The sequence below is a fragment of the Prionailurus viverrinus genome, chromosome A2, assembly GCF_022837055.1.
Source record: "Prionailurus viverrinus isolate Anna chromosome A2, UM_Priviv_1.0, whole genome shotgun sequence".
NCBI classification, from domain to species: domain Eukaryota; kingdom Metazoa; phylum Chordata; class Mammalia; order Carnivora; family Felidae; genus Prionailurus; species Prionailurus viverrinus.
This window is the reverse complement of record NC_062562.1, coordinates 60,000,570-60,023,183: the sequence shown is the minus strand read 5'-3', so window position 1 is coordinate 60,023,183 and position 22,614 is coordinate 60,000,570. Positions and strand designations below refer to the sequence as shown.

The 22,614-nt window shown below is 44.6% G+C and overlaps 1 long non-coding RNA gene across 1 annotated transcript; it reads right to left on the bottom strand.

The window, feature by feature from the left end:
* Positions 1–1,181: 1,181 nt before the first annotated feature.
* LOC125161053 (uncharacterized) lies at positions 1,182–11,970 on the bottom strand. Its single transcript, XR_007150459.1, has 6 exons — positions 11,960–11,970; positions 7,609–7,616; positions 6,687–6,692; positions 3,613–3,617; positions 3,054–3,064; positions 1,182–1,744 (listed from the first exon to the last, which is right to left on the bottom strand). It is a non-coding gene; the product is annotated as an uncharacterized LOC125161053 (long non-coding RNA).
* Positions 11,971–22,614: the final 10,644 nt, after the last annotated feature.

The window sequence follows — 22,614 nt, the reverse complement described above, 5'->3', positions numbered from 1 at the left end:
GCTGGCGTAGGCCCGCCCTTTCATTCCCCCCTTGTCATGTAGCTTACGGACCCAATCATGGGACCAGCTGCATTTATGGTGACAAGGGGAACAGAGTTTGCAGGTTTACACAAAGTTCTGGGAACCAAGTGTCCCTGGGTTGGCTCTGGGAGGTCTGATTAAGTATTGTCCCCGAGCTGGTGTCTGTGATCTGCCAGGTGATGTTTTGGGGGGCGTGGGGACTCCCAGCAGCATGAGCAATGACAAGCAGAGTTAACAGAGTTACCAATATTAGGTGGGTTGAATGCGCTGTAGCTTGAGCTTGAGTGGGTTGTGTTGGTCCCGATTGATGGCTCATCACGTGACGAAGTCCTTCCAGATCGAGGAGGGGTCCGCTGGCCGAACGTGGGTGTGATGGACCCAGGTCGCAATGCCTTCTACTTTGAGAGCGGTGGGTGTTGTCAGCACCACGATGTAGGGTCCCTTCCAGTGCGGCTCGAGGGTCTCTCGGTGGTGCCTCTTAACGTAGACCCAGTCTCCTGGCCTGTACTGGTGAGGTGTCAGGGTTGGGCCGGCCCCGTAGATGGCACGGAGGCGCAGCCAAATGTCCTCATGCGCCTTCTGGAGCCCTCTCAAGGAAAGAAAAAGTTCTTGATCTTTAAACTCAGTAAGAAGTTCAGCTCGAAGGTTGGGAATAACAGGGGGTGGCCTGCCAAACATGATCTCGTAGGGAGTAAAACCCAGAGTGTAAGGAGTGTTTCTAACCCGGTAAAGGGCATATGGTAGGAGAGTCACCCAGTCCCCGCCAGTCTCCATGGTTAATTTGGTAAGGGTTTCTTTTAGGGTTCTATTCATTCTTTCTACTTGTCCTGAGCTCTGGGGCCTATAAGCACAATGTAATTTCCAGTTTGCCCCCACCGCCTTGGCTACTGCCTGTGTTGCCTGCGAGATAAAAGCTGGTCCATTGTCTGATCCTACCATGGCAGGAAAACCATACCTGGGTAAGATGTCTTCTAGTAGCTTCTTAGCCACTGTCTGAGCCGTTTCATGCTTGGTTGGGTATGTCTCCACCCAGCCAGAGAAGGTGTCTGTAAATACTAAAAGGTATTTATAACCATACTTTCCTGGTTTGACTTCAGTGAAGTCGGCTTCCCATTGTGCTCCCGGTCTGGTGCCTCTGAGCCTGGTTCCTTTTTTATTTGATGTGGCTCTCGCATTGGTGAGTTGGCAGGTCTTGCAGGCAGATACAACTTGCTCTATTTTGGTGTCCTGTTGGTGAATCTTGATTCTGGCATGTCGGATTAAGTCTTTTAATTTTCAGGCCCCCAGGTGAGTAGACCGATGCACATGCTCTAATATTGAGACTCCGAGCCGGTCTGGCAGCACAAGCTCCTTGTTAGGTGTATACCACCATCCCTTTATCTCCTGGGCCATGGGGAGTTTCTTGATCCACTGTAACTCCTCCTGGGAGTATTTGGGCTGGGCTGGTAAAACTGGGTCTCCCAAGTCTGGTAGTTGTTAAGCCATTTTCTAGCTCCCAGCATCAGCGCCTTGGTGAGGGCTATGAGCTCTGCTCGCTGGGCTGACGTTCCGGAGGGTAGAGCCTCCACCCATACAGTGTCCGTTTCGGTGACCACCACTGCACCTGCATACCTGTGTCCGTCTCGCACAAAGCTGCTGTCATCAGTGAACCAAGTAGCCTCGGCATCGGGGAGGGGCCAGTTGGTCAGGTCCGTCTGGAATCCATGTACTTGTTCCAGGATTCCTGCAGTCACATAGTGGAGCACCTAGGTCAGGGTCGGGCAGCAGGGTTGCAGGATTGAGGGCTGCACTGGGGTGGAACCGCACTCGTGGAGGGTTGAGTAGGAGGCTCTGGTAATGAGTCATATGTGTGTTGCTCATCCATCTATCAGGAGGCTGTTTCAGGACCCCTTCAATGGCGTGTGGGGTCGTGATCCAGATCTCCCGTCCTAGGGTCAGTTTGTCTGCGTCCTTGACTAGGAGTGCTGTCGCCGCAATAATTCTTAGGCATGGCGGCCAGCCGGCAGCCACTGGGTGTAGTTTCTTGGACAGGTAAGCCACTGGGCGGTTCCAGGGGCCTAAGTTAGAACCCCTTTTGCTATTCCCTTATGTTCGTCTACAAAGAGGTGGAAGGGCTTCGTAATGTCTGGTAGGCCCAGGGCTGGGGCACTTAGGAGGGCCTTTTTTAACTGATTAAAGGCAGTTTCTTCTTTTTCAGCCCATTTAAATGTTTTCTCCTCTTTAGTAGCTTCATATAGGGGCCTGGCAATCTCAGCAAAACCTGGAACCCAGAGGCAGCAGTAGCCGGCTGATCCTAAGAATTCCCTTGCTTCTCTTCAGGAGGTGGGAGTAGGGATCTTTAGGACAGTTTCTTTTCTGGCATCTGATAACCACCGCTGTCCGCCCTCCAGGATATATCCCAGGTAACTTACCCTCTCCCTGCATATCTGAGCCTTCTTCGTGGATGCCCGGTACCCTAGGGCCCCCAGGGTAGCCAGCAGGTCCTGGGTCCCTCGCTCACAGCCTTTGGCCATGTCGGCAGCAATCAGGATGTCATCTACGTACTGTAGGAGGGTGAGGCCAGGGTGCTCCCTTCTGTACTCACCCAGGTCCTCGTGTAGTGCCTCGTCGAAGATGGTGGGTGAATTTTTGAATCCCTGAGGTAGCCATGTCCAGGTGAGTTGCCCACTGTAGCCCTCCTCCGGATCATGCCACTCGAAGGCAAACAAGGGTTGGCTCTGGGGTGCCAGCAGCAGACTGAAGAAGGCGTCCTTTAAATCCAGTACAGTATACCAGACCCTGGAGGGCGCCAAGGAGCTCAAGAGAGTATATGGGCTGGGAACAGTTGCGTGTATGTCCGTGACCCTCTTATTTACTTCCCGGAGGTCTTGTACCAGTCGGTAGTCATTTGTGTGAGGCCTTTTGACCGGCAGTAGGGGGGTGTTCCAGGGAGACTGGCAAGGAACTAGTACCCCTAGGCTTTGTAGTCTCCGGATGTGTGGCTGGATCCCCTTCCGGGCCTCCTGAGACATGGGGTATTGTTTGATCCTTACCGGACTCTCTCCTGGCTTGAGCTCTACCAGGACCGGGGTCCTGTGAGCGGCTAGTCCTATCCCCCCCGGTCTCTGCCCAAACCGAGGGGAATTCTCGTAGCCATCTGTCTATATTATCCTCTCTTGGGAGCGCCTCCTGGTGGAGGTGGTATTCATCCAGTTTCATGGTCAGGACCTGGATGGGGTGGCCCTTGCCATCGGTGACCTGAGGCCCCCCTTGTGTGAAAGTTATCTGAGCTCCAATCTTGGTCAGTAAGTCCCATCCTAACAGCGGGTAGGGGCATTCTGGTATTACCATAAAGGAGTGGGATACCCGTCCCGTCCCCAAATCTACCGTTCTTCGGGTAGTCCATGAATACTGGCTCATACCAGTTGCCCCTTGTACCCAGGACTCCTTGCTGGCTAGTTTTCCTTGTGGGGTGTGGAGGACCGAATGTTGTGCTCCGATGTCGACAAGGAAGTCCACAGGGGTCCCCTCCACTTTAAGAGTTACCCTGGGTTCGGTGAGAGGGTCCGAACCCTGACTCCCCTAATCACTTAGTTCATCTAGCTCTAGGACTTTTACTCGATCAGTCTTGCTTCCCTTCCCGCTGGCCCTTTTTGGACAATCCCGGGCCCAATGCCCTATCTCCTTGCAGTATGCACACTGATCTTTCTGCAGCCTCTGCTTCCCCCCCTTTGTGGTTCCTTTACCTTTTCTTGCGTCGTCTGCCAGCTGCCAGAGATGGCGGTCTCGTTCCTCGGGGAAGTCAGCAGTGGTAGCTAGTAGTATTCTGTCCAGGTCTCGAGTCTGCTTACTGCTGACAGCCGCCATGGCGCGAGCCTGCTTGTCCTCAGGAGGCTCCCGGTTATTATATACCTTTTCGGCTACCACCAGTAAGTTGCAGACTTTTTTCTCCTGGTCTATCTATTTTCTGTAATTTTCTCCTAATGTCTATGGCCCATTGGTTTACAAAGGCCATGATAACAGCTGCCTTCCTTTCCGGAGCCTCTGGATCCCTGGGGGTATAGGTACGGAATGCCTTCATGCTCCGTTCTAAAAAGGCAGCCGGAGATTCATCTTTTCCCTGTTGTACATTTCCTACCTTGGCCAAATTGGTTGGCTTTCTAGCAGCCATTCGGAGACACCCCCCATTAGAGTCTGGCGGTAGACCCGGAGCCTCTCCTTACCTTGTGCCATGTTGAAATCCCACTGGGGCCGAGTTAAGGGGAAGGAGGCATCTATCTGAGCCTGGTTGGTGGTGGGATTCCCGTCTGCTCCTGGAACTAGTTTTCGGGCCCCATTGAGGATTCTTTCTCTTTCTTCAGTCATGAACAGGACCTGCAAAAGCTTCTGGCAATCGTCCCACGTGGGCTGATGGGTAAAAAGAACAGAGTCTAATAAATCAATAAGCCCTGCCGGTTTCTCGGAAAACTTAGGATTCTGAGCTTTCTAATTGTAGAGGTCACTAATGGCAAAAGGCCAATAGTGATGGGGCTGATTCCCCTCCGCGTCTGGGGGTCCAGTGGCTCACAGGGGCAGAACAGTGGAGTCGGCGGCGGAGGCGGATTGCTCCCTCTGAGCCCTTTGTCTGGTAAAGGGTCGGCTTCCCACCGGAGCGTTTCTGCCTCCCGCTCTCGGAACAGCATCTGCCTCCCCCGGACAGGGAGGATGGTGTTCTTCCGGCATCCTAGAGGGGTTATACGGGGGAGGAAAAATTAATTCTTCTTCAGTCCCCCCTTGTAGGACAGGGTAGAGGGGTGCTGAAGGCTGGGTAAGACTTTTCTTCTTCTTTGTCCCCTGCAAGGCAAGAATGGGTTTTGGCTCTGGAGGGAGTGGGGCTAGGAAAGGCTTAAGCCAAGAGGCTGGGTCTTCTACAAGGTCCCGCCAAGTGATAATGTAAAGGAGCTGATCAAGATGGCCCATCTTAGGCTGAGAGATGATACTCCTGACTCGGTGGATGGTAGGGAGGTCGAAGGTCCCCTCTGGTGGCCATCCGACATTGAAAGTTGGCCACTCGCTACAACAAAAAACCTGCCATCGACCCTTTCGGACTTCCACGCTGAGGTTGTTAGCTCTTCCCCTCACATCCTTAAAGTGATTAATCATAATACTTAGAGGAGTAGTCTGAGTCTGTCCCATAACATCCATCCAGTAAGTCCACAGAACAAAACAGAGAAACACAAAAACAAACAGGGCCCCTAAAAAGTCTTCCAACTCCATGGAAGCAAAACTGAAAGCTATCTCAGACCTTTGAGGGGGTTCCACGTCCCTCCAAAACCGATGAGGGGATTCCACGTCCCTCCAAAAGGGAGGATCGGAACGTCTTCTGAAACTCCCGGCCCGTGGTCCTCCAGTGCGTCCACTTAGACCGCGTCGGGCACTACCAGAATTTCAGAAATGAGCTCACACAGAAAAGACGGAACGAACAGACACTAACCGTGGCCAGTCAGGCTCTCCGGGTCGGGAGTCCCTCGGGGGTCTTGGGGATCCTGGACGAGCCCCCAAATGTTATGCCCAGAATTCGTGATCCCCAAAGACCGCTAGGGAGCCAAGTCCGATGTAAAAGCAAAAGAGCCTTTATTCGAGCTAGCTCGAGCTCAATCCCCTACCTGCACCTACGCAGTGGTGAGATACACCAGGGAGAGAGAGCGAGTTTCAGAAGCACAAAGGTTTTATTGGGGCCTAGGGGCAGTTGGTGAGGTAATGGCTGTGGCCTCAGCCGATTGGCTGGGGAAGGGTCGGAGTCCTGTTAGGCAGGCGAGCAGGAGGTTACTCAAGGGGAGGAGGCGTGGTCAAGGTGAAGGACACAGAACAAGATGGAGTCAGCTGGCTTAGGCCCGCCCTTTCAAAACCTTATTCCTGATTTCAGTGTAGCTCTAAGCCTGTTACTAGCTCAAATGCTTTCTGGTCCATCTGCTTTTCTGCCTCAAGGCTTTCTTTCAAATCCTAGTAGAATGCTTAGCCCTGGGCAAGCATAATCAGGAAATGTTAATGAGTTCCAGCTGGGGGATTGAGATAACCCTCACATAATGGGGATGAAAATTAAGAGGTAAATGACCCAGTTTCCTTGCTATTTGGTGGTGCAAAGCTGAGGCACCTTCTACATGGTTTTCAGAGGGTCTCCAGTAAGCTCAAGCCCAATTATCTAGTAAAGCTATCAGCTCAATATCACACTTTGCTTGGCTTTTCCACTTTCCCCTCTTTCATTCTGTCTCCCTCCCATCTGTTTCTGGAGCTTACTTCCCAAACAAATTACCAGCAACCAAGTCCTGGCCTCAGATTTTGCTTTTGGGGAACCCAACTGAAGACATTACTTAGCTATACAGGAGTTTCTTTAGAGATAATGTTTTGCCCTGGGAGTTTTGTGCTCTAGCCTCCTGGACTTCTTTGAGTATCACTGCTGTTCCCTACACTCTGCCTTGCTCATGCTGCTCCCTCTGCCTGGCACAGTCTTCCTTTCCTTTGCCTGGCTGACAGCTATTCATTCTTCAAGACTCAGCTAGGGTATCCACTCCTCTTTAGGATTTTCGTTGTTTTACTCCTGCCACCTCTAATTGAGAGTTCTCTCTGTGATTCGGTAGCACTTCAAACACTAGTTAACCTCTACCAAAGCCATTTTCTCTCCATCTCTCTCTTTTTGTTTCTGTGACTACATCCTTTTGTTCAGTAAAGAAATGTATGGAGTGTCCACTCTCTGGTGGGCTAACATCCTAGAATAAGTTGAAGTCCAGGCTGGAGGTGGTGTCTCTATGAGGTATATAAAGCCATAATCTCTTCCTTTCTCTGTGAGACCTTTGAAGAGAAGGGGCCTAGAATGGTAGTTGTTAAAAAACTAAGTGCTCAACAAAACTGGTAGGATGTGCAGGAGTGAACTTAGGATTCATTTTTCCTTCCACAAACATTTACTTTTATGAAGCACTTACCTTGTGTCAAGCACTATGCTGTGGTATGGAGTATACCTAGATGAAGTGTCAGACCCCAGGCATCAGAGAGCTCACCCCACCCTTAAGTGAGGAAGAGAGAAGTAAATAATGCATAAAGCATTGTCAGCATCAGGCCAGGGACACACAGGTGACTGTGGGAGGATAAAGCAGCTCAGAAAAGTGTAATGTTTAGCTTGGTCTTAGAAGATAGTGTCGATTCACCAGGGGGAGATGGGAAAATACATCCTAAGTATACTGAGAAATACAGCAGTAAAGTCTAGGGTTAGGGCTGGTGCAGTTGTAGAGGGGCAAGGAGCCAGAACTCTTTGGGCCTCTTCGAGTTTGGTATCGGTGGGCACAGAACTATTGATTCCTCGGTGCATTTCAGTTGAAGAAATAGGTTACCCAGCACCTCGACCAGAACCAGGCAGGCCAGGAGGAGATGTGTTGGGAAATCAGGAAATCTGTCTCAAGTCCCAAATTGAGCTTCAACCACAGTAAAGCCAGTCCTTACATGTCTGGGGTGGGCAGGAAGAACCCCTCAGTGCAGCAGAGCGCCATCCCAGCACAATGGGTCCCCAGAGGTGGCTGAGCATGCTCAGTTGCCAGGACTCGAATGTTCAGGAGCAAAATGAGAAGTGCTGGGGACTCCTAGCCCTGTGGGCACCTGGGCCCAAGAGGACTGGGGCCATGGGGGGGCGGGGCCTCAGGCGACTGCTCCCTCCCAGCCCACCTACCACCTCCCCGCCAGGCCCTCTACATTGTTCCCAGTCTTCCTGAGGAAGGTATGTCACCCCGAGGATCCTATTGCCCACTCCCCACTGCCCCGTGACTTTTGCGTGGGCTTAGATGTGGAGGGACAACAAAACATGGTGGAGCAGAGCCAGAGGGCACCTGAGGCAGATCTGTGGAGGCGGTCGTTCAGGGGGAAGCGCTGAAGCAGCTGGGCAGTCCTGGGTCTGAGGGGAGAGGGGACTTGGGCATGGCCCTACTCCTGAGGAGGCGTCCCTGTGTGTTTGTGTGGTGGGGCTGGGACCTCGGGGTCAGGGGTCAAGGGAAGTCATACAACTCTGAATGGTGGGAAGGGACCTCGGAGTCCCAGAGAAGGCGCAGGGATGTATGTGCGAGTGTGCCCACTCCTGAGTGAGCATGAGCCCAGAAAGTGCTGGGACTCCAGGGAAGATACAGGACTCCAATCCTGAGGGGCGCTTGTGATGGGGCTGATCATAGGAGTGGGCTTAGTCATGGAGCAGGGTACACAGACTTGTGGGAACATGGGAGGGCTCCCTAAAGGGACATGGTTTGATAGAGTCTCTAATTGTGAGGAGGCAGTTATCTGTGAGGCGAGTGTTACTGTAATATCAGGCAGTGCCATGGAAAGGGGGTATACACTGAATATTTGTGTTTTGGGGAAGTACAGTGCCTTAGTTTCCGCCCAGGCCACCCAGAAAGTATACAAATCCTTCTGTGGGTTCTGATAAAGACAAGAGGCTTGAGGGGGCACTCAGAGCCCCAGTCCTTCAGAACCTTGCCATCTGATGCTGGAGCCTGAGTTTGAGTATATATGGGATCAGTGATCTTGAAGGTCATTCAGAATCACAAAGGAGTTCATGTCCATCTACGTGTGGGTAGAAGATAGTCTTTAAGGTGCAGGAGACTGCTGGGAAGGAGAGACCCAGGTTCCTTTTCCTGAGGGGCCCCCAGTTGTGGGTTTGACTGGATTTGGAGAGTAGTGACCTAAGTGTCTCACAGGGTCAGGGAAAAGAGCAAGGGCTTTCACAGTCTTGTGTATATGGGAGGGAGTTTGTACCTGAAAGGGGCTGTGGACTGGAGAACTGAAGCTTCAACACAAGTGATATCTGTGTGTGTGTGTGTGTGTGTGTGTGTAGTAAAGAAGTGGCTTTAGGGATATGTGTGGTGGTGAGTGATGGAAGTGGTATACACAATCTTGTATCCGTGTCCTGATTAGGTATTTTGGTTTCAAGAGTGATCCACTTGAATTATCCAGCCCTTGGCACTGGGGAAGGAAGGGTATGGATACTAAATATGGTTATACTAAGACCATATAATGACTGGAACTGGAGCTGAATGAAGCCATTGAGAATGAATGGTTCAAGAGACTGTTATCTCTCAAGACCTGCCTGGTTTCTCTTTGTTTCATCCATCAAGTAGTTCCTCTAGTCTTTTACACTGTACACTTTCTCATAACTTGAACATGCTCCTTCCTTTATTCATTCATCTGCTCAACAAATATTTATTGAGGGCCAACTCTATGTCAGATACCAACTCAGGCACTGGAAACTCTCTGCTTGTGATTTTCTTACCCTTTTTTTTTTCTTTCTTCCCCCTTACCCCCAGTCCCCAGACTTACTGGCTTTACATATATTATACATTCTATGCATTATTTTGTTGGTTATTGCCTGTTTGCTTCCACTAGAATGTAGGCTTCATGAAGGGAAGGGTTTTTTGTGTTTCTCAATCCCATATGTTTAGAGCTATACATGGTGTATAGTAGGTTTTTATTAAATATTTGTTGAATAAATAACTAAATGATCTGATAAAGTCTAGTTGTTCAAGAAACTTTCTGTGAGGAAGTATTATGAGATGAGATATAATAAGGATTAATTAAGTGAAGAGAAGGACGAGGAGTAGTCCAGGCAGAGCGAAACCATGTGCAAAGATCCTAAGGTAGCAGGAAATATAATCTATTATGTTTAAGGAGCTGAAAAAAAGACAAATATGGCTGCATGTAGGGCAACAGGAGAGGGAAAGAAGCTGAAACATATCTTGCAGGTCTTGACTACTATGATATGTATTTTCACCAAATATCTTAAGAATAGTAGGAAGCCATTGTGGACTCTTCAGCAGGAACATGACATGATTAGAATCATAAAAAAATATAACTGGTTACAGTATGGAAAGTACACAAGATATTAGAATGGATGTAGGTATACCTGTTAAAAGGTAGCAGTGGAGATGGAGAGAAGGAATTGAGAAATATTTAAGAGATAAAATTAATAGGATTTAGTAAAAGATGGGGATAAAGGAAAAAGAGGTATCCGGGCATGCTTCTAATTTTCTAATTCGTGATCTGGTTACTTGTTGGGGCCACTATGGAGGTAAGGAGCACTGGAAGGGATCTTGGCTATGTTTGAGAGGGAAGATCATGAGTTTGGTTTGGGACATATGGTGTCGGAGGTATCATTTATCGTTGAGCCATCCAGAGAAGTGAGAGATGGACAAGGCAGTTGAATGTGTAAGACAAGTCTGAGCTAACATGAAGATAATTAGTGAAGTCAAAAGTGTGGATGAAATTGCATAGAGGGACAGTGGGGTGTGGAGATTAGAGGCTTGGGATTAAGTGTTGAATAGCTGCAATTTTTCAGTGCTTTCCAAAGAGAATGAGGAGAATGGTCTTGAACATATGGAATGCTGCCAAATGATATAAAAATGAAGACTGAAAGACTAGATTCAGCAACAGTCTTAGCATTGTTGGTTACATTGATGAGAGAAAAATTGATGAAGGTAGGAGCCAAACCATATAAATTCTGAATTACGATGAATGGGCTTAGTCCTTGTTTCTTAATTCAGATTCCCAAGGGAGAGAAACTAGTAGACATGCATCATATTTTCACCGGATCATATCATAGATTTCAAGCCAGTGTAGGATTGACTGTTTTCGGATTAGATGTCCAGCTATTGCTGACTGGAGTCACCTGGTTTAAAACATGTCCATCTAGTGAGTTTTCATCTCAGTAGCAATAGCTAACATTTCTGGAGTGTTTACTATGTTCCAGATATTGTGCTAAGAGCTTTATATATTTTAATGTATGTCAGCATCATAACTAATTTCTAAGGTATTATCACTACCGTTTGAAGCAGTTTTGGCACAGAGAAGTTAAGCAACTTGCTCGAGATCTGCAAATAAGTGTAAGATTATACATGTTTGGGGCTTATTTTAAGTTTATTTATCTTGAGATAGCACACATGTGGGGAAAGAGCAGAGAGGGAGAGAGAATCCCAAGGAGGCTCCACACCACCAGTGCATATCTCTGCGGGGCATGAACCCGAGAACCAGGGGACCATGACCTGAGCCAAAGTCAGACACTTAACCAACTGAGCCAACCAGGCACCCCTGTTTGGGGCTTATTTTAACATTATCCAGATTCATTATTTGGCTTTCTCTTTATATTGCAACATTCTATATAATGAAGCAATAATAGCCATGATGAAATTCTTGTCCTACAGGAAACGTCATTCTAAGGTAAGCATATGTTAGCAAAGTAATGTGGAAAGAACTGGAATTCAGATCTTTGTTTAAAATCTGTTCCTGTAACCTATTAGATGAGAACTATGGACTCCATTTTCTGATCTATAGTTTCCTCATCTGTAAAATGGGGGTGATATCTGCAGGATAGTTGTGAATTCTAGAAATAATATATCTGAAGTGCATGAAAAATGATATTTTCTTAGTACCCCCTGAAGATTGAATGTCAAAAAATTAAGATGTATTACCTATACATATAAAAGCCAGCTCTAAGCATACAGTGATGAATTTAAGACATTCTTTTTTACCTCCTTTTTTTTCCCATTGGTATAATGTATTTACTGTTACAAGAAAGGCAGACACCAAGTTTAGGAGCATGTGGAATTGTTATGTGAACTAAATGTCATGGAATAGGTCTGTATATGAGATGGATCTTGAGGAATTTCTTGGAGTAAGGGATAGTTAAATGCTTTTTTTTTTTTCCAAGCATAGAGATAGCTCTGTTAGAAGGTCATATTTGCAAAAGGAATTTTCTTTAAAATATTATATACTTTTTAAATTTATGTATGTATGTATTACTATTTATTTATTCTTGAGAGAAAGAGAGAAAGGAAAAAAAAAAAAAAAAAGAACAAACCGGGAAGGGGCAGAAAGAGAGAGAGAGGGACAGAGGATCTGAAGCAGGCTCTGTAGTAACAACAGACAGCCAGATGTGGGGCTTGAACTCACAAACCACGAGACCATGACCTGAGCTGAAGTGGGAAGCTTAACTGGCTGAGCCACCCTCGTGCCCCTAAAATATTGTACTTTAAAATGAGGACAAGAACGTTTGAATTTTTCTTCTTCTCCAACAATTTGACTATTAATAAAAATAAAACAGAAACCTTATAGCTAACTACATGTAGGAGTATTAGTCTCACCCTAGATTGCACTTGCTTCAATTTCTCAGATTCTTCTTCCTTGCCAACTGTATAAAAGAAAGCTTTGTGTGAATTACCTGGTCACATTTTGTTCCTGTATTGCCAAATGTGTTATTTTTGTGGAGGCCCATACCAACCAGAAATTTTATATTTAAACTTAAACCTATGGAGAATATATGCTGGTGTGAAAATATTTAAAGAAGGAGGCCACTAGACAGGGGTCGCTCTAAGGCCTCATTAACCAAACCAAACACTAAGCCAGAGTCCGTGCATTTGAATCCAAGAAAATGAACCCTGAGGACAGCCAGTCACAAACAGCCACCTAGGCTTTCCCAAATCAGACAACTGCTTAAGCTATAACCAGTCAAATAATTGCTTTGCTTCTTTTTCTCCTCTATAAAAACCTGGCCCCTAGCTTCTGTGGGTGGAATGCTTCCAACTATTCTTGGTTTGCCTTGCAATTCCATTAGAAGTGTCATCAAATAAGCTCTTGAAAAATTTATCTATCTCAGCCTTCCTTTTTTTTTTAAGTTTAATTATTTTGGGAGAGTGAGAGAGGGAGAGAGGGAGAGAAGGAGAGCTAATCCTTAGCAGGGCTGCACTGTCAGAGCTGAGCTGATGCAGGACTCAAACCTATGAACCTGCGAGATCATGATCGGAGTCTAAACCAAGGGTCTGACACTTAACCAACTCAGCCACCCAGGTGCTTCTCAGTTTTCCTTTTCATATGGGAGAACATGGCTAATTATAAGATAAAATATTCTTTGTAGAAAGTAAATCCTATCAGAGAGATTAAAAACAAGCCTTCCTTAATATATGCTAAGTCATTTAAACCTGTATATTATTACATTGACAGTTTGTACAGTTTTAATTTCTACAGAATATATGAAGTGAGAGTGGTCATTGCTGTGTGTCCGTTAAGACTATTTTGGTTGCAAGGTACATAAAATTTAACTCGAATTGCTTTAAACAAAAGGCATAATCATTATCCCTGGAAACTGAGACTTCCAGCAGTATATATAAACTCATTAGCTGCTTAATTCAGAGGATCAAACAATGTCCCTCAATCCATTTGTTCTCTCCAGACCCTGGTTCTCTTTCATATAAGCTCCATTGTCAGGTAGACTTCTTGTGTTTGCAAGTTGGGTACCACTAGGCCAACTACTGCAAAGAAAGCAGATGAATTCTCTGTGGGAAATCTTAGTAAAACCTGCTTTAGTTGGTTCTCATGAGGTCAGTGTGTATCCTTGAGCCAATCACTGAGGTAGACAAATGTGAGGCTTTTGTTGGCCAGGTTTGAGTCATATGCCAGGCCTGTACCTATGAATGGAATCAGTTTCATGGGAACCACATGAGTTGAGAGTAGGAGATGACTATTTCCCCAAAAGGGAGTCAATAGCCAAAAACATGTATTAACCACTAAATGATAGATCTAGAATCACCTGGGTACTTTTATACAGGAGCCTCAGATAGTTTTGCCTTTAAGAATGGATGGCCATGACTCTTTAATAAATAAGAGAATGGAGGGACACGTGGATGGCTCAGTTGATTGAACATCCAACTCTTGATACTGGCTCAGGTGATGATCCCAGGGTCATGGAATGGAACCCCACATCAGGCTCCCTGCTGAGTGTGAAGCCTGCTTAAGATTCTCTCTCTCTCTCTCTCTCTCTCTCTCTCTCTGTCTCTCTCTCTCTCCATCTGCCCCTTCTTTCTGCTTCTGCATGCATTCTTTCCCTCAAATAAGAAAAAAACAATGTGTCTACAAAAAAAAATCAATAAATATGAAAATGGAGACTGAAGAAGCATTCAGAATCTTGAATGTTATGGCCACAAATAGAATTACTGTCAGTGAAGAGAGCACTTTTATTTTTTATTTGTTTTTCAGTTTTTAATTTTTTTTAAATTTAGAAAGAGCATGAGTAGAGGAGAGGGGCAGAGGGAGAGAGAGAGAGAGAGAGAGAGAGAGAGAGAGAGAGAGAGAATCCCAAGCAGTCTTCATGCCCAGCCGGGAGTTTGACCCAGACTTGAACCCAAGAGTTTGACATTTAACCAACTGAGCTACCATGTGCCCCGAAGATACTGCTTTTAAAAAGGAAAAAGATCATAAATTCAGGCAAACTAATAAAACTTAGTTACTCTTACTAAATCATAATTAATCACACTAAAAAATTTACAAACCTATTTATTCCAGAATCAACTGTTTCTGAACACTGGATTACTAGAGAAATATGGATGATTTTTAATTACATTTTATATATAGTTTCAGGTGTTGGTTTTTTTTTTTTTATTGTTTAGGAAGAGGTAAAACTTCGACACCCGATTATCATTGTACCCTAAAGATCTCTTGTGGATTTTCTTTGGTTTCCTGAACTTCAGATTTACAAAAAATTATCAAAATCAAGGGAACCAAAAGTGAACAGACAGAAAGTTTACCACTTTGAAAGTATAAGCTTTACTGGAGATGTTGTATCCTTCATTTTCTATAGAGCCTATTGTAAATCTTTGGTTGGTGCTTCAACATTTAATCACTTTGATCCGTTTATGTGTATTTGATTAGGTAAAGTTGAAACTATTGCTTGTGGTGTGATTTAGTAAGGAAACATGGTCTGGGGTCAAGGAGGAGAGAACAGGGAAGGGGAGTGAAGGGAGAAGAAGAGAGAGAGGAAGAATTGTCTGGAACATAAAGTGAAATATCCTCATATGCCAGATACAAGAGACTCAAATATCTTTTGATCTGTGGAAAGTGTGAAGTGTATTTCTATTAGAATGGAAATGCCTTGCAGTGTGAGCTTTCTGCATTAGAAAGAAGGCAATTGGTTTTCTGTTGATGCTCCAGCCTTATCTTTTATCATCAAAGGTGCTGCTATTTTGGTATGAGGTCCTGAATGTGATGACCACATATGACCTTCACAGATCCTGAGTGGAATCCAGTGGGTGGTTATGTACACTCACACCTGTGTTCTCTCAGACACAATTACTTATACTCAGGATCACTTTACATCAGCTGCATTAATGACGTTGTATCATTAAGTGATACCATGATCACAGCTTTTGACACTGATTTTCCTAAGTATGGCATCAGTTTTCTTACAAACGTATTACCTTCTTCTTTTCTCCCATTAAGCTCCATTTAATTTTGATTGTGAGGTTAACTTTCATTAAGGCTGAGTGAAATACTGAAGGGAAAATAGAGACTGACAACTTCAACAAGAGAAGGAAAAGAAAGTGGCAGAAGATTTCACAACAAATGTAAAGGAAGATAAGGCAACATTGGCTGTGTGGTTAAAATTAAAAGGAAGGGAAATAAATGCTTGGAGACTCAACTGTGAGAAAGTACTGGAGTTTTACTGTTGTTAAAAGGAGGTTGAATGGGCCTCTATTGGCTTTTCCTTGGAGTCTTTTTTTCTTTAGCCTATTAGGCAACTGTGAATATATCATTAGAATTGTCAGTTAATTTTAAAAAATTATTTAACTGTTTGCTGGAAAAGATTGACTTGTAAATAATGAGATGAATGAAACCAAAGATTATTGTATCATATGATCCATGTTAAATTCAGGAATATATTATTTGAACTTTAAGGAAAGTTGAAGTGGGTGATCTCTAGAGAACTGCAGTTTGTGTGTGTGTGTGTGTGTGTGTGTGTGTGTGTGTATGGATATGGATATGTGTCTGTAGTGTTTGCGTTTTAATTTTCTTTTTAATTAAAGTAATTTTGTGTTGATGTGATTTAAGATTGGGCTTGCTGAGAGTAGTTGCTACCCCATAAGAACTACCTCTTGAAGATCTACTTATTTAGTGGTGAGGACAGGACTTTAAAGCTGAGAAAATTAGAAAATGTCACACACTCTGCACATACTCTCAAGAACTGGTAAGCGAGGTTTAGGGAAGATGGCGGCTTAGGAGGACGCTGGGCTCACCGCGCATCCTGCTGATCACGTAGATTCCACCTACCCCTGCCTAACTAATCCAGAAAACTACCAGAAATTAGCAGAACGGAGTCTCCGGAGCCAAGCGCAGATGAGAGGCCCACGGAAGAGGGTAGGAAGGGCAGAGAGGTGGTGCGAACTCCACAGACTGGCAGGAGGGAGCCGGGGCGGAGGGGCGGCCTGCAGGCCAAGCAGAGACCCCGAGTCTGGCTCGAAAAAGCGGAGGAGCCGGACGAAGTGTGTTCTGACAGCAAGCGGGACTTGCTTAGCATCTGGGAGGTCATAAGTTAACAGCTCTGCTCAGAAAGCGGGAAGCCTGGAGGACAAAGGGAGAGAGAGTTGCTGAGCCCCGGGACGACAGAGCTCAGTTTGTCAGGGAACAAAGGCGCTCGCCAGCGCCATCTCCCTCGCCCGTCCCCCAACCAAAATCCCAAAGGCAAACAGTCCCTGCCAGGGAACTTGCTTGCTCCGCGCAAACACCCAACATTGTGCTTCTGCGGAGCCACCCCTCCAGCAGCGGGTCTGACTCCCTCCCGCTGCCACAGGGCCCCTCCTGAAGTGGATCACCTAAGGAGAAGCGAGCTAAGCCTGTCCCTCCTGCCCCCGTGCACCTTGCCTACCCACCCAGGCTAATACGCCAGATCTCCAGCTCTGCATGCCTGGCAGTGTGCAAGTAGCCCAGATGGGCCACACCACCCCGCCCCACAGTGAATCCCGCCCCTAGGAGAGGGGAAGAGAAGGCACACACCAGTTTGACTGTGGCCCCAGTGGTGGGCCGGGGGCAGACGTCAGGTCTGACTGCGACTCCGCCCACCAGCTCCAGTTATACACCACAGCACAGGGGAAGTGCCCTACAGGTCCACACAACTCCAGGGACTATCCGAAATGACCAAACGGAAGAATTCCCCTCAGAAGAATCTCCAGGAAATAACAACAGCTAATGAACTGATCAAAAAGGATTTAAATAATATAACAGAAAGTGAATTTAGAATAATAGTCATAAGATTAATCGCTGGGCTTGAAAACAGTATAGAGGACAGCAGAGAATCTCTTGCTACAGAGATCAAGGGACTAAGGAACAGTCAGGAGGAGCTGAAAAATGCTTTAAACGAAATGCAAAACAAAATGGAAACAACGATGGCTCGGATTGAAGAGGCAGAGGAGAGAATAGGTGAACTAGAAGACAAAGTTATGGAAAAAGAGGAAGCTGAGAAAAAGAGAGATAAAAAAATCCAGGAGTATGAGGGGAAAATTAGAGAACTAGGTGACACACTAAAAAGAAATAATATACGCATAATTGGTATCCCAGAGGAGGAAGAGAGAGGGAAAGGTGCTGAAGGTGTACTTGAAGAAATAATAGCTGAGAACTTCCCTGAACTGGGGAAGGAAAAAGGCATTGGAATGCAAGAGGCACAGAGAACTCCCTTCACGTAACTTGAATCGATCTTCTGCACAACATATCATAGTGAAACTGGCAAAATACAAGGATAAAGAGAAAATTCTGAAAGCAGCAAGGGATAAACGTGCCCTCACATATAAAGGGAGACCTATAAGAATCGTGACTCATCTCTCTTTTGAAACTTGGCAGGCCAGAAAGGATTGGCACCAAATCTTCAATGTATTGAACAGAAAAAATATGCAGCCGAGAATCCTTTATCCAGCAAGTCTATCATTTAGAATAGAAGGAGAGATAAAGATCTTCCCAAACAAACAAAAACTGAAGGAATTTGTCACCACTAAACCAGCCCTACAAGAGATCCTAAGGGGAATCCTGTGAGATAAAGTACCAGAGACATCACTACAAGCATAAAACCTACAGACATCACAATGACTCTAAACACGTATCTTTGTATAATAACACTGAATGTAAATGGATTACATGCGCCAACCAAAAGACATAGGGTATCAGAATGGATAAAAAAACAAGACCCATCTATTTGCTGTCTACAAGAGACTCATTTTAGATCTGAGGACACCTTTAGATTGAGAGTGAGGGGATGGAGAAATATTTATCATGCTACTGGAAGCCAAAAGAAAGCTGGAGTAGCCATACTTATATCAGACAAACGAGACTTTAAATTAAAGGCTGTAACAAGAGATGAAGAAGGGCATTATATAATAAGTACAGGGTCTATCCATCAGGAAGAGGTAACAATTATATAAATGTCGATGCGCCAAATACTGGAGCCCCCAAATATATAAAACAGTTACAAACATAAGCAACCTTATTGATAATAATGTGGTAATTGCAGGGGACTTTAACACTCCACTTACAGAAATGGATAGATCATCTAGACACACGGTCAATAAAGAAACAAGGGCCCTGAATGACACATTGGATCAGATGGACTTGACAGATATATTTAGAACTCTGCATCCCAAAGCAACAGAATATACTTTCTTCTCGAGTGCACATGGAACATTCTCCAAGATAGGTCATATACTGGGTCACCAAACAGCCCTTCATAAGTATATAAGAATTGAAATGATACCATGCATACTTTCAGACCACAATGCCATGAAGCTTGAAATCAACCACAGGAAAAAGTCTGGAAAACCTCCAAAAGCATGGAGGTTAAAGAGCACCCTACTAAAGAATGAGTGGGTCAACCAGGCAATTAGAGAAGAAATCAAAAAATATATGGAAACAAACGAAAATGAAAATACAACAATCCAAACGCTTTGGGACGCAGCGAAGGCAGTCCTGAGAGGAAAATACATTGCAATCCAGGCCTATTTCAAGAAACAAGAAAAATCCCAAATACAAAATCTAACCGCACACCTAAAGGAAATAGAAGCAGAACAGCAAAGGCAGCCTAAACCCAGCAGAAGAAGAGAAATAATAAAGATCAGAGCAGAAATAAACAATATAGAATCTAAAAAAACTGTAGAGCAGATCAACGAAACCAAGAGTTGTTTTTTTTAAAAAATAAACAAAATTGATAAACCTCTAGCCAGGCTTCTCAAAAAGAAAAGGGAGATGACCCAAATAGATAAAATCATGAATGAAAATGGAATTATTACAACCAATCCCTCAGAGATACAAACAATTATCCGGGAATACTATGAAAAATTATATGCCAACAAATTGGACAACCTGGAAGAAATGGACAAATTCCTAAACACCCACACTCTTCCAAAACAGGAGGAACTAGAAAGCTTGAACAGACCCATAACCAGTGAAGAAATTGAATCGGTTATCAAAAATCTCCCAACAAATAAGAGTCCAGGACCAGATGGCTTCCCAGGGGAGTTCTACCAGATGTTTAAAGCAGAGATAATACCTATCCTTCTCAAGCTATTCCAAGAAATAGAAAGGGAAGGAAAACTTCCAGACTCATTCTATGAAGCCAGTATTACTTTGATTCCTAAACCAGACAGAGACCCAGTAAAAAAAGAGAACGACAGGCCAATATCCCTGATGAATATGGATGAAAAACTTCTCAATAAGATACTAGCAAATCGAATTCAACAGCATATAAAAAGAATTATTCACCATGATCAAGTGGGATTCATTCCTGGGATGCAGGGCTGGTTCAACATTCGCAAATCAATCAACGTGATACATCACATTAATAAAAGAAAAGATAAGAACCATATGATCCTGTCAATCGATGCAGACAAGGCCTTTGACAAAATTCAGCACCCTTTCTTAATAAAAACCCTTGAGAAAGTCGGGATAGAAGGAACATACTTAAACATCATCAAAGCCATTTTAGAAAAGCCCACAGCTAACATCATCCTCAATGGGGGAAAACTGAGAGCTTTTTCCCTGAGATCAGGAACACGACAGGGATGCCCACTCTCACCGCTGTTGTTTAACATAGTGTTGGAAGTTCTAGCATCAGCAATCAGACCACAAAAGGAAATCAAAGGCATCCAAATTGGCAAAGATGAAGTCAAGCTTTCGCTTTTTGCAGATGACATGATACTATACATGGAAAATCCGATAGACTCCACCAAACGTCTGCTAGAACTGATACATGAATTCAGCAAAGTTGCCAGGATACAAAATCAATGTACAGAAATCAGTTACATTCTTATACACTAACAATGAAACAACAGAAAGACAAATAAAGAAACTGATCCCATTCACGATTGCACCAAGAAGCATAAAATACCTAGGAATACATCTAACCAAAGATGTAAAAGATCTGTATGCTGAAAAGTATAGAAAGCTTATGAAGGTAATTGAAGAAGATTTAAAGAAATGGAAAGACATTCCCTGCTCATGGATTGGAAGAATAAATATTGTCAAACTGTCAATACTATCCAAAGCTATCTACACATTCAAGGCAATCCCAATCCAAATTGCACCAGCATTCTTCTCAAAGCTAGAAGAAGCAATTCTAAAATTCATATGGAACCACAAAAGGCCCTGAATAGCCAAAGTCATTTTGAAGAAGAAGACCAAAGCAGGAGACATCACAATCCCAGACTTTAGCCTCTACTACAAAGCTGTCGTCAAGACAGCATGGTATTGGCACAAAAACAGACACATAGACCAATGGAATAGAATAGAAACCCCAGAACTAGACCCACAAACGTATGGCCAACTCATCTTTGACAAAGCAGGAAAGAACATCCAATGGAAAAAAGACAGTCTCTTTAACAAATGGTGCTGGGAGAACTGGACAGCAACGTGCAGAAGGGTGAAACTAGACCACTTCCTGACACCATTCACAAAAATAAACTCAAAATGGATAAAGGACCTGAATGTGAGACAGGAAACCATCAAAACCTCAGAGGAGAAAGCAGGAAAAGACCTCTCTGACCTCAGCCGTAGCAATCTCTTTCTCGACACATCCCCAAAGGCAAGGGAATTAAAAGCAAAAATGAATTACTGGGACCTTATGCAGATAAAAAGCTTCTGCACAGCAAAAGAAACAACCAACAAAATTAAAAGGCAACCAATGGAATGGGAAAAGATATTTGCAAATGACATATCAGACAAAGGGCTAGTATCGAAAATCTATAAAGAGCTCACCAAACTCCACACCTGAAAAACAAATAACTTCTCTAAAGAAGACATCCGGATGGCCAACAGGCACATGAAAAGATGCTCAACGTCGCTCCTCATCAGGGAAATACAAACCAAAACCACACTCAGATATCACCTCACGCCAGTCAGAGTGGCCAAAATAAACAAATCAGGAGACTATAGATGCTGGCGATGATGTGGAGAAACGGGAACCCTCTTCCACTGGTGGTGGGAATGCAAACTGGTGCAGCCACTCTGGAAAACAGTGTGCAGGTTCCTCAGAAAATTAAAAATAGACCTACCCTATGACCCAGCAATAGCACTGCTAGGAATTTACCCAAGGGATACAGGAGTACTGATGCATAGGGGCACTTGTACCCCAATGTTTATAGCAGCACTCTCAACAATAGCCAAATTATGGAAAGAGCCTAAACGTCCATCAACTGATGAATGGATAAGGAAATTGTGGCTTATATACACAATGGAGTACTACATGGCAATGAGAAAGAACGAAATATGGCCCTTTGTAGCAACGTGGATGGAACTGGAGAGTGTGATGCTAAGTGAAATAAGCCATACAGAGAAAGACAGATACCATATGTTTCCACTCTTATGTGGATCCTGAGAAACTTAACAGAAACCCATGGGGGAGGGGAAGGACAAAAAAAAAGAGGTTAGAGTGGGAGAGAGCCAAAGCATAAGAGAATCTTACAAACTGAGAACAAACTGAGGGTTGATGGGGGGGGGGGATGGGAGGGAGGGGAGGGTGGGTGATGGGTATTGAGGAGGGCACCTTTTGGGATGAGCACTGGATGTTGTATGGAAACCAATTTGACAATAAATTTCATATATTGAAGAAAAAAAAAAAGCACAGCTCCTATCCATGGGTCAAGATGTGCTCTGAGAAGGACAGTGGGCACAGGACATTCACATCGGCAGTGTCACACTCAGGGACATGGCATCATGAGTGGAGCCAGCCAGACATTTGAATTACAATTTTTCTCTCTACTTCTGCATTGTGTTTAAACAGAGCCCATAAAATTGATTTCCTATAAAACAGACATCAACTGGGAGCATGGGACAAACACTGTTACCATAAATTAGAAATCTAGGATGCCACCATTTCCTAAAGCCATCTTATTTTATACATCAAAGTACTTTTTATTTCTTATCTACCTTAATTACCTTGACTTATTTGAGTAAAAAACCTGCATGCCCTTTCAAAAGCTTTTATATCACCGTACTAAGGGGAAAAACTGGGTATACCCTAGAAATCCATCAGGATGACATTACTTGTATTATGACAATATCCACATATAGTGTAAGAAGAAAATATCCAGAACATTTAGGACAGGAAAGCAGATTTCTTTGTTCTGAAGCAACATATTCAAGAATTACCATGTCAGGGGCACCTGGGTGGCTCAGTCGGTTAGTGTCTGATTCTTGGTTTTGGCTTAGGTCATGATTTCAGAGTCGTTGAGATCAAGTCCAGGTTGGGCTCTGTGATGACAGCATGGAGGCTGCTTAGAATTCTCTGTCTCCCTCCTCCCCCACTCA